The 10,950-nt window shown below is 39.9% G+C and overlaps 1 pseudogene; it reads right to left on the bottom strand.

Annotated features, from left to right (window-relative positions):
* Nucleotides 1–10,310: 10,310 nt before the first annotated feature.
* Nucleotides 10,311–10,587, bottom strand: LOC114104195 (large ribosomal subunit protein eL43-like; annotated as a pseudogene).
* Between the last annotated feature and the right edge of the window lie 363 nt (nt 10,588–10,950).

Raw genomic sequence — 10,950 nt, 5'->3', positions numbered from 1 at the left:
ACTTCTCAAGAGGGAAGGAGGAGCAAGGCTTCTTTAATAGGGCCCCTGCCTCTTTTTCTCCCTGTGACTTTGGCATGGGTTATCTGTGGACCCTCCTGGAAGTTCTGCTTTCTTGTGTCATGACCCCCTCCCCAGCTGCAACTAAAGCAGAAAATGAACACAGTAAACAGGTTGAAGGTCCTATGTGTGCAAAGCTTTGGGTCAGAGACCACAGGAGTCAGAACACAAGGGAGCCACCTTGGGAGGCTGAGTGGTGCAGTGGGCACTGGAGAGGCACAGAAGCTGATGCTTCCTCTCACTGAGCCCCCCACATAGTATGTGCTCTACACTAGACAGTACTCCCCCACCTCCTTATTTTATTTGCTACCCCACCTTGAACCCTAGCACTTCAGCCTCCTTTGCGTGAGTCCTCACTCGATCTCAGCAGCTTCTGGCCCCACCTGTCACTTCATCTCCTTCTTCAGCTTTATCTCGCCCCCTGGAACTTGACCCCGAGATTCTTTCTAAGCCAAATGCATGTTCAGCCCCAAGGTGGCCTTTGTTTCCATGTAGTGTCAGAACTCTCAGCCCCTGAGACCTGCCTAGGACTGACCCAGATCTCAGATCTCAGCCATAGGGTGGAGTTGTGAGACCTGGTGGTCAGGCAAGAGAACCACCGCTATACGGTTTGAGAGCAATCCCAGAAGGATCTCACTCCAGGGGCGCTCACACCAGCATTTCCCAAAGCGGGGTTCTGGTGCAAACTGGATTCAATCAACAGAGGGACTATTCCTGGACCTTACCTCCAAATGAAAACATCAGTTTCCACATTTCTCATAATGTGTATTTTAGTAACACGTAAATCTTGTGACATTAAAATTTAAAGACCACGTGTTATGAAGCTATTAGCTATCGATAGTAATGTTACTGAATATTCAAGCATGTTCTTTTATCCAGTAGCCGCTGCATGGGGGGAAGATTTTATTTGATCAACTTAGAAGAGATGCTGAGGCTTTGGGAAAATGACTTTCTTCTTCTGGGCTTCAGTGTTCTCACCTCTGTTAGGAGAATGTGTGTCTAACGGGTCTCCTGGGTCTTTTTCAGTCGATTTCCTCTGGGCCCAGGATTCTGTCAGAATGGAGCAGTCTCTAAGCCTGAAACTGTGAAAGGCTCTTGCTGCAGCTCCAAGGTCAGGAAGAGAGACAGATGATAAAGGCGGGGCGATGACACCCTTAGCCTGGGGACTGCAGGCGGGAGTGTGAAAACAGGGAAACCAGTTTTGTAATGTAGGTAGCTTTGTATAAATACTGGTTAAGGAGTCCTTTCTGCACCTCCAGTTTACCTTTTGAAAAAAGGATCAAAGGAAGGTTGTTGCATGGAAATGTTTACAATGCACACCAAACAGCACCCAGTGCATCCTCGGTGTTCAACGAACAGTGAGTATCATCATCCTTGTACATCAAGGACTGAAAGCTTAATAAAATCATATCACAAGACCCTGGTACAAGATACTGCATGAAACAGATGCTCAGAGCATGGTAATTCCATCGTCCTTTGTATTAGAAACACAGTACATAGAATGACTTAATTAATCCATTCATTCAACAGATACCTATTGAGCTCCTGGACTGTGGAGGGTACAGAGGGCACCGAGGCTGTTGAGATGGCCATAGTGGCAATCAGCATTGTGGTCTCCAGGAAGGTATAGACAAGGAAAGCCTTATTAACATACTGAAGAACAGATTTAAAAAAAAAAAAAAAAACACAAGATAATGTAGCCAGAAGAGGGAATTGGAGTGTATTGACAAAGGAGAGGCACAAAGACTCAGGGGAAAGAATGAGCATGGCATAGCAAGAAGAAATTCTCCCTGCTGGAGAAATAGGAGGGGCCAGTTCACAAAAAGCCATGGAAGTCAGGCTGTTGACAGGCTCACTTATCCTAAGGGAGACGGGGAATCGCCAGTGTTTCAGAACACCCACTCTGATAGGGAGATGGAAAAGGAGGTGAATGTCAACCACAGGCTGAGATTCTAGGCAAGAGGCCAAAGCACTAATTCTGGTCCAAGATGGTGGTGGCGGTAGGCATAGATGGAAATAGATTGCGGGTGTAATTAAGAAGCAGAACCTATGATGGATGGGATTTGGGGCTGGGGTGGTAATGAAGTCACAATTTAGGATCAATCAATTTGTTTTCCTGATAATCACTCAGAGTGAAACCCCCACATTTTCTCTTGTTAGCCATTGGTTAAGTCTGATCTGTACTGAGAAATGAGGATGATGTTTTGTTTGTTTTTTTGAAAATCAATCATGTCACTAGGTCAGATTCTTTGCAATCAGACCGCAATCTCCTAAATTTTGGAGGAATGAAATTGAGTCAACGCTTTATTTCTTTGCCTTGAATTTCCCATACATTCCAGATCAGACTTCTTAAACTTATTTACATCTTCAGATGCAATAATGAACTTTAACCACTTGATGGCCACATTTCAAAGTCCTGGATCTTATTTTTCCACTTCTGGCAATTTTCTATCCATTTCCAGTCACTTGCCTGTGGGACTAAATAAATCTGTTCTTTTCTAAATTAGCAGGATGTCCATTCATTTGGCATATATGTGTTTCACGTATCCCAGGTTGCCACTAAGGACTAATGGATATCAATGAAACGCAATTTCCAAACAGTTATGACGATTTTCAACTTCATTCTATTTCATGCTTTTAAAATTCAGATAACCCCTGTTTTACACCAACCAAAGAAGTGTTCTGACATTGAATTATTAAGATTCATAATAGATTTAAATATTGATGGTCTTCTTATCTTACAAATGACAGTATTTGTAATCAAAAAGAGCGAGCAATGAAAGCTTAAAGAAAAAGGGAAGTCACACCTAAACATTATTGATGGTAGAGGTCCCCTTAGTAATGAGACCTTGAGTGATTCCAGTTTCACTAACAAAGCCATCCCTGAAGTGAAAAGGGTCACGGGGGTTTGCAGCCAAAAATGGACTTCAATATGCAAGTCTCAATGGCAAGAACATTCAGGACAGAATTGGAGCTTGATATCATTGAAGATAAAAAATTTATGTAGCTCTCTATTTTGGTTCCTGGCTCATTTCTGCTTAGAATTCGGTTTTCCAGGCAATTCTGCCTTCAGGAGGAGCATGACTTTCCTACACTTTCAAGTCCTTCTATCCCTGGGTGAGCTATCTCTCATGATAAAGGTATTGACTTCCCAAACAGTTTCCTGAGACAGAAAAATGTATTGGACAGATGCATTTCAAATATTTCAGATCTTTTTGACATCAGTTTTACCCTATAAATAAATTACTTGCCATCTTAATATTATCCATCAGTTTGATGAGCTTAGCTGATGGGTCTTAGAGATGGACCTCTTCATGCTGTACCATCAATGTCAGGTCTGAGCCAGGATTGAGAGTCAGATGCTGGACTCCGGTGAACTACCAAGGCCTTCATGCTACATGGTCTGGTTTCTTGAAATATGGTTTGCCAGTGTTATCTCCTGGTGGCCACACAGTAATATCACCACTGGCATCAGATAGAAGCATGATTTCAACAAAGGAAATGCTGTTAGTCAGGGCTGAGTTCAAAAATCGAAGAAACTGGGGTTCATATAAATGTGAGGAGGAGGAGAGGAGGGGAGCTCTCTTTAAGAGAACTAACATGAAACTAAGATTGTGAAAATAAGAAGGCAATTTACTACATATTCAGAAGTCACAGCAGATTATGAACTTTAAAAAGCTGACAATTACCGAGTGTATCATGACAGCATCATATTTTTATTCTGTAGGTCTCTAGACATTTCAACTATTCTATATGTCTCTATAGCAACCTTTCCTACATTTTAAGCAATATATTCTTTGATCATCCATTCTTATGGCAATGACTTTGCAATAATATTTTTCTATACAGAAAACTGCAAATGTAATTCAGTCTTCATTTTAAAATGGTTGCACCATTTACAGTTTAGAAAAATATATTTTCCCTCACAACTCATTACTGGAAATTTCTTCTAATGTATATATTCAACGCTATTAATTTCCCTCTAAGCACTACTTTTGCTGAATTCCGCAGATTTTTATAAATTTTATTTTCATTATTATTTTATGGCTGCTTTCAATGGATCCTCTTTTTACTTTTGTTTTCCGGTCATTCCATTCCATTCTGTGAAGATAATTCTATTTGAGTTTGTTGTGATCCCCTGATCTGAAGCTTGATGTCTTTAACAATTCTAGAAAATTCAGACCCATCATTTTCTCTCGGCATATTGCCTTAACCCCATTGTCTCTGACCTTTTCTTTCTGGAACTCTGATTAACTATTTGTTAAAGTTATTGCTCTATCTACAGGTTTCTAAGTGTTAAGTTCACATTTTCTAAACACTTGTTCTTCAGTGTTGCATTTTGGATCATTTCTTTCTACTTAGTTTTGCCTTTGCAAATTTTTCATTTGGCCATGTCTGGTTTCCTGATATGATTTTAATTTCAGCAGCCATGATGTTCATTTCTAAAAGTTATCCTATTTTGAAAAAAAAATGCCTCTCAGATAAGTATTTGTTGAATATAAATCATGTATTTCTCTGTTTTATTTATCACCCCTAAAACTGCCCATCAATACCAAATAAATTTGAATTCCAAGTTGCCTGAACCAACTTATCTTGGATAGTCAATTCCAAGGATTTTTTCCAGGATTTTTTGAAATCTTGAACATTATTTCCTGGAACTTCTCTGGTTCCTTGAGAACCCTGGCTGGGAGCAGGTCTCTATGGTCTCTGAGTTAGTGTAGAGTAACTGTGGGGTTAAAAGTGAGTGAGATTTAAACAGTGAGAACGTAAGTGAACAGAACTCTCTCTACCACAATTTGTGCTCAGTCTATAATGACATGTCAGGGCTCATCTCATGGCCTGGAGCCATTAATTTTGACATTAGATTGGATGGGGTCCCTCAGGACAATCCTCAAACCCACTGCAGGAGAAAAAGAGGCCGCTACCTACAGTGGCAAAGCAGGATAAATAATGCTATGGTGGATCCTGGGTTCCAGAGCTAGAAAAGATATATCGACTTTTGGGAAAAATGAGTAGCAAAGACCAAAATCACCTGTGGAGTAAATCTTCCATCAAATTCAAAGAGCATGTGCAAAAATAAGACAGGTTTTAAAAAAAAAAACACCAAAAAATCAAAAGCAGGTACAAAGAGGTGAGTCGTGGAAGCAGAAATGAAATCAGAAAATCCAGAACATTTTCAGTAAATATCAAAAAGTCCCTTTTGGTTGCAATGGCTCTGGTGACATGGTGAATGGAGAGTCGGCCCAATTCAAAGACAGTAGCCAGGGTCAAGCCATGGGCATTGTGTTTGCGGGTCCATCTCTCTCTCCTTGGGCAGCATGATCCCAGGCAGTGATGCTGGAATTGCTTAAAGTATAGTGGCTCCCTAGAAATGCTCGCCATCCCTCTGGATTCAGAATGTCACCCTGTGGGAACAGTCACATATCCCCACCAGCCTGCGAACAATAAATATGAGCTGGTTTCTATGCCTAAAACCAAAGCACTGTTATTAACTTGTTCTCTCTTTTGAAAAGAGGAAATGATGTGAGATGGATCTGACTCAAGAGGAAGCTGAAGGCAAGACTGCAGGAGGCCTTGCTGGAGGTGTGGGCTTCAGTTGAAAAGCCACCAGGGCTCCGACTTTTCTGTTCTAGTATTTGTTTGAGCCTAAGGATTAAAGCTGGCACACAGTGTGAACATGATCATCCCCAGCATCCCACACCTTATATTTGTATAGAGGCTAATGAGTGTTCTCACCTGTGTCATTGAATTCGGATTCATATGGCAACACTGAGAAACAGATGGGAGAAAGGATTCGTAACTACAGCCTATGACAGCCACCTCAGCAGTGAGGAGTTGCTGCTTTCCCAGGTCTGGAAAGGAAGAATGTGACTCCATATTTCTCAGTGACAGAGCTCCACTTCCTGGTCTGGGGTATTGTCGGAGGGAAGGGTTGACATCAAGTCTTGGCCCTTTAATTCTCACAGCAATACTCAGCCTGGTCTCAGCCCCGTCACAGCTGTTGGCTATGCTCCTCTCTTTGAGGAGAAATTCGTTCAGCCCTTTGCAGAAAGGAAGGAATCAGAATGGTTTCAGGATGTCTAGGTACACTCTTGGCCATAACCAAGGGTTGACTTCATTTGAATACCCTGTGAGACAACCCAGCTGCTGCCCAAATCCCTTCCTTTGGAGACCACAGAAACCATGCACCCTTCCACCCTCACTCCTCAAAGAGGATCCATCCATATAATATCTTCAACCAGCTGACTGAGGTTTGCGCTGCACTCAGCTGGTGACAGTCCCCAGGTCTCCAATTGTGGTTCTGCTCCTGATCTCTGGATGCTAACCACCACAGACCTGAAATCCTCCCATCTAATACCCAGTGCTGGTCCTAAATCGGCATACCCCTGCTGGAACAGAATCTCCACAGGATAGAGATCTCTTTGGACTCCAAGTACTCCTTTTCTAAGAACAGAATCTGCTCTACCACCATTCCAATTTGGTCTTGAACTACCACCCCAGATTGAAGGGACTGGAGGAGAGAATTTGTTCCTGTTCCCCTTTTTCAATGTTGGGCATTGTTTACACTTATCTAAAAGAAAAGGATTTTCACAGACCTTCAATATCACCTTAAATTATTATTTTTTTTTGCTATTGAAATGAGCAAAATATTTTAAAATACTAGTTTGTATTCCGTATCAGTCAATTACTCTCCCCTTTAAAATCATCTGTCACCAGTGTTTTCTTTTAAGGCTGGAGTGGGGAAGAAGGGAGATATGATGTAGGAGAAAAATAAAGGTGTTTCCAGAGTTAATCTCTTCTAGCTTTAGCAATACTTGCAGAAGCCCTAGGTAGATGAGAAAAAGAAAACAGAAACAAAACCATCAACACTAACAAAAAACCAGCTAATTCACCTCCAAATGATTGTGGAAAGAAGAAAAAGACCAGGGAAGAGTTTGGGGTGGACATAACAAAACTCCACTTAAAATTTGGTGAATACAAAAGGCTGCCCCACACCAATCAGGGGAGTAAATCCAAAGTGCCTAGGTGTTTTAATATGAGCAGTATTCTCAAATCGTAGTCACCAGACTCACAAGACCATGTGTACCTTGTGAGAAATGTAAATTCTTGAGCCCTACCACAGTCCTCTGAGTCACAAATTTAAAATGGGCACCAAGAATCTATAGTTTAACAAGTATTCCAGATAATGATGCTACACACTGTAGTTGGAGAAGCACAGACATAAACGAAGGGCTGGTGCTCAGCATTCCCAGATTTCCACCCATTCCTGCATGCCTTCCAAGGGGAGGATGCATAATATAGCTGAGAGGGGAGCTGTTGAGACCACCATGAAGTCTGCTGTGTCAGGAAGTGAGGTAGAACATCTAGGCCAAGGGCCAGATATGATGGGGGGATAATATTGCAGATTCCTTTGTAATACTAGAGACATCAAAGATGAAACTGGATCATGCAAAGAGTTTCTGCAGGTTTGGGTGAAGACAGCAGATTCCCAATGTAGACTTTACAGTGGACCAAGGCAGAGTCTAGGATAGGCCAGTTGATCCTAAAGGAAGCAAATCAGCCCAAGTACTGTCCAATGTCTGCTCCTTGGACACCTCTGTCATCTGTGACCATTAGTCCTACCTAACAGGACACCCAGATGTCATCAGGAAGATCTGGAGGGAAAAGAAATTTAAAAGAATATATATTTTAAACCCAGTTCCTCGCACATGCTAGGCAAGTGCTCTACTACTGAGCCACAAACCCAGCCCTAAAAGACCACATATATTACCTAATAATAACTTATCTAGAGAGACACTTCTTTTGGCATGGATAAGGTTAAATGGGCTGAACTGTACTTTTGTTTTTTTCTTGCACCATTCAGTGGATGAGGTTCATGAGGAAGACCATGACAGCTCCAGAAAAAATAAAAGATGTTTCTTAGCATATCTTGGCAAAGTGCAAATAAACATGCAATCTTGCCTTTTTTATTTCATTACTTAAATCTCTCCAACCATTAAGCAAATCATGAAATCATTATGCTTATAACTCAAATTTAACTACATTTTAAAAGTTCTAATTGCAAACATTCATAGAATACAGTAGATGGTGTTTTGCTTGGTTCCGTCCTCATTTTTCTCTGTTGTCATAACTATGAAATCTTCAGTAACAATTCTAGAATTCAGGTGGGTGGAAACACCATAAGTCTGGATGATAAACCTTTAAAAACATTCTCAAGTATGATATACATGCAGAGGAGTGCATAGTCGTGAGTATTCATCTCAATGATTTTTTTTTTTTTTCCTTCACAAATTGAACACGATGCAACAACCATCCTGGCCAAAAATAGAATGTTCTGAGAATCCTAGTAGCTCCTTGTAGGCCCCTCTTGATCACCATACTATTCCCCAAATGTGAGTTATCCTGATGTCTAACACCACCTATTAGATTTTTACCTCTTTGTGAAGTAAAATAAATAGAAAGATCTAGATGACCTAACTCACATTTTTATTTATGAGATCCAATGCTGTTGTTTTGTATGTGTGTTAGCTTTTTTGCTGACATGACCAAAGGACCTGACAAGAACAATTAGAGGAGGAAAAGTTTATTTGGGGTCTCTTGGTTTCAGAGGTCTCAGTTCATAGATGGGCAACTCCATTGCTCTGGGCCCAAGGAGAGGCTGACCATCATGGCAGAAAGCGTGGTGGAGGAAATTAGCTCACAATATCACACCAGGAAGAAGAGAGTGAAAGAGCTCTGTTCAACAAGGACAAAATATTAAACTCAAAGATATGCACCAGGGACCCACTGCCTCCAGCCACACCCTATCTTCCTATAGTCACCAGTTAATATAGATTCTCAGTTAATATAGTTACTCAGTTAATCCCTGTCAGGAGATTAATGCACTGACTACACTGATTAGACTTTCATAACCCAATCATTTCATCTCTAAACTTTATTTGCTTTGTCCTACACATGAGCTTTGGGGGACACCTCATATTTAAGTATAACAGTGTTGTTAGAGTTTATTTTCCTAACTCTAATATTCCTTTTTTTAATATGAATATGCCACATTGTGGGATATTTGGAATTTTTTCAGATTTTCAGTTCTTCTGAAAAATGCTTCTGTGAACATTCTTTTACCTACCTTTGGCACATGTGCTCACACATTCCTATGGAGCAGAATAGGAGTGAAACTGCTAGGCCATATGTGTGTGTTGAATTTAATAGAATGTCTAGTGATTTGTAGACATTTTTTGTACTCCCTGGATACCAATGATTTTACAGTTATTTGTGTGCAAATATTTTTTTCCAAATCTATGAATTAAATTTTCACATTTGTAATTAAAACTTTAGGTGACTGGAAAAGTACATAATTTTAACAAAGTTCAACATCAATGTCTAGAAATCTACCCAACACCCCCAATCATAAAAACATCCACTTTTATCTTCAAGAAACTCCCATTATTTTATGTTACACTGGTATATTACCAGAAGAGGGCTACGTTCCTTTTTTTTCTCCTATGGATATCCAATTGACATAGCACTATTTATTGAAAAGTCTATCCTTGCTCACACTGCTGTGCCAAATTTATAGTAAGTCACATGTCAATATATGTGTGATTGTATTTGTGGAAACTCTATATTGACCTGCTGGACACTACATTAATCCAGTGTACTGTCTCAATTGTTGTTGTTTTACAATAAATTTTAACATGACATATAATAAATCTTTCCACTGGTTCATCTTCTTCAAGATGATCTTACTATTCCTAGTCCTTTAGGTTTCCATATGAAACTTAAAGTCACTTCATCAATTGCTCCCCCCAAAATTGTCTTGGCTATTCTTGGACCTTTTCATTTCCATGATAAGTTTTAGAATCAGCTTGTAAACAACAAACACCAAATATCTTGAAATTCCAATCAAGATTTGCACTGATTCTGGTGATCAATTTGTGTAGAACTGATGTCATGAGAATATTAAGTGTCCAATCCATGAAAATGGTACATCCCATCTTTATTTACATCTCCTTCATTTACTCTAAATAAAAAAAAATATACAGTATTTTCTATGGGATTCTTACTCCTCTTTTGTTATATTTATTACTAGTATTTGATCTTGATAATATTATTATAAATATTATGTGTTTTGAATTTTCTGACTATTGTGTTATATACATGTATAATACCTTTTGCATACTAGCCATGTGTTTTTCTGTTACATAAATGAACCCATTTTTTTATAGACTGGGGATGTCCAAATAGTAGAGCTGCTACTGATCTTTCAATTTCTTCAACTTTCTGATGGCAGACTTGACTGTGACCACAGAAGTGGTGATACGGGTCCAGGTATCACCAGCCAGTTTTTATGCAGGAGTCACAATGCCTGATCCCCAGGACTGGCCTTTTCATCTTGGTTTTTCCACAGAAGAAGTAAGTGTACTTGAGGTGCTGGGTGATATCAATTTTCTTCACCATTTTCTGGAGAGAGCACCATAGGAAATCCTGATGGTATTTGCTGACCATCCCAACTTGGTTGTGCTTAGCCATGTGGCTGCAACCAGAGCCAGAGCCCAGAGAACCTAGCCATGTACTTTAAAACCTTGATAAATGCATTCATTTATTCTAATAGGGATTCCTCTGTGTGTTCTACATATATAATGAGGACATCTGCAAAGAATGACCATTTCCTTCATTGTCCTCTAATTCGAACACATTTTTATCTTGCCTTTTTTCCGCTGTCTAGGTCTTCCAGTACAGTACTGAATAAAATAGAAAGCATTCTTCTTTTGTTCAGCAGCTCAGAGGGAAAGATTTTATCATATCGCCCTTAAAAATGTGATAGGTCATGACAGATAGTGTTTACCAGATTATAGATGCATCCTGTATTTATAATCTGTTAAAAGTATTTAT

Source organism: Marmota flaviventris, chromosome 17, assembly GCF_047511675.1.
Source record: "Marmota flaviventris isolate mMarFla1 chromosome 17, mMarFla1.hap1, whole genome shotgun sequence".
NCBI lineage: Eukaryota > Metazoa > Chordata > Mammalia > Rodentia > Sciuridae > Marmota > Marmota flaviventris.
The sequence above is the reverse complement of the archived record's forward strand: the minus strand, read 5'-3'. Positions and strand labels throughout refer to the sequence as shown.